Source organism: Leptonychotes weddellii, chromosome 9 (genome assembly GCF_054177405.1).
Source record: "Leptonychotes weddellii isolate Sample4059 chromosome 9, ASM5417740v2, whole genome shotgun sequence".
NCBI lineage: Eukaryota > Metazoa > Chordata > Mammalia > Carnivora > Phocidae > Leptonychotes > Leptonychotes weddellii.
In genome coordinates, this window is record NC_138377.1 from 126,373,773 (window position 1) to 126,375,741 (window position 1,969).

Sequence of the window (1,969 nt, forward strand, 5' to 3'; positions counted from 1 at the left end):
GTATTGTTTAAGCCACTGTCCGTTGGGTATTCTTGCACGCAGCTAAAAGCACCTAACTGGAATGTGGGGAATATAGTAAATCGGCAATTACAATCAAGTGTAATAAAGTGCATTATCTACAATATAGGATAGGGAAGCATTTCTTTTTTTTAAGATTTTATTTATTTATTTGAGAGAGAGCATGAGCGGGGTAAGAGACAGAGGGAGAAGCTGGGGACTTTGTGGGACTCAATCCCAGGACCCTGGGATCATGACCTGAGCAGAAGTCAGATGCTTAAGCGACTGAGCCACCCAGGAGCCCCGAAAGGGACGCGTTTTCATCAGGTTCCCAAACCAGACTCAGGGTTAGGGAAGGTCCGCAAATATCTCCTGTAGGAAATAATATCTGGACTAAGGACTGAGAACGAGCAGGGGTTAGCCAGACAGGTCATGACGTTATCACAGCTAGAGAGGTGATTCTGCCTAGAGGTTCCCTGGAAAAGGTGAGGAAACACAGGTGTGAGATACCAGACCATGAAGGACTAAGTTGAACCTGTGAGCTTGTTCATCCATCAAGTCTGAGCCACTTGGTGGCTGTGTACCGCTGGGTAAGTTCCTGAACTGAGTTTGTCCATCATCGTGAAGGCGAAGATTACAGTAGTACGCATGTCCTGGGCTCTTTCTGAGAAGACTGTCGTTCAGACAGGGAGGGTTCAAATCTAGAGCGGGGTGGCACCCGCCGGTCCGGCCGGAGGTGAACAAAGGGCAAGCAGATTGGGGTTTGCACGGACAGGTCTCGGGTCCAGGATCCGAGGCACAGGAGTCAAGGACACGCGCGGGTTCCTGGCTTGGACAGCCGCCGAGGCAGCCATGACGAAAGGACTCGTGGGTCTGGGGGGGCGGATGCCGAGGCTGGGGTGTCTGTCCTGAAGGACACACATCTCCGGGATCGGGAGCTGTAGCCGGGAAGCAGCAGCTAACCCCGAACGAAGCCAGAGGACCAGGTGGGGCGTGCCGGGCTCGGGGAGCAGGGGCGCAGGGCAGAGCCCTGGGGTCCACGGACACCCCGACGCCGAGCGGCGGGCCCCGCCAGAGCAGCCTTCGGGACAGGAAGGCCCAGGCCAGCAGTCGGGTCGCGGAAGCCGATGGCAGGGGAAGGCCTGAGCCCCCGGCTCGGCCCGCGCAGCCACGCGCCCCAGACCCGAGGCGGCTCGGCGCTGGCGGCCGCGGGGGCCGGGCGCTGAGGGCAGCGACGCGCGGAACCCTCGCCGCGCGGCTGGCCGGGCCGAGCGACCGGGGAGCCGGCGCGCGTTCCCCCGGGGCTCGCCCCGGCAGCCCGCGCCGCGCGCCCACGAGCACCGCCTCCCGGGAGCGCCGCCCCGCGTCTTTCTTTGTTTCCACGTCCGGAGATCTCGCGACAGTCGGGCGGCAAATCCCGCGAGCGCAGGCCGGCCCGGCGCTGCGGCTCTCGCGGTGTTTGCGCGAGACTGCCCCCGTCCTGCTCCCCCGCCGCCCGCCCGCCTTCCTTCCCTCTCCCCGCCCGGCCTCCCCCGCCTTCCCCCGCGGGCCCCTCCGCGCAGGGGTACTATGGTCTCCGGCGATGGACGCCCCAGGTGCAGGTCAGTGCCCGCCCCGCGCCGCTCGCTCCCCTCGCCGGGGGCAGCTCGGCCGGGGCCCTCGGGCTCGGGCCGCGGTCCCTGGGGCCCCCCGCCGCCCTCGCCCCGGCCCGGGCCTGCGCGGGGCCCGGCGCTGCCCGCGGCCGCTGCTCCGCAGCCTGGGCCGGGGTCGGGGGGGCCGCCCGCCGTCCCGCCGCCCCCGTCCGCGGGGTCGGGCAGGGTCTCCTTGCTGGGCCCCGCCGCCCGGCCCCAGCCCCTCCCTCTGCTGCGGGCCCCGGGCCGGGGTCGGGGGCGATCAAGGCCGGGCTCGAGTCAGCCCGCTCCGGGCGGTGCGCAGCGGCGCTGGCTCTCCCCGCGCCCTGCCCCCCTGCCCC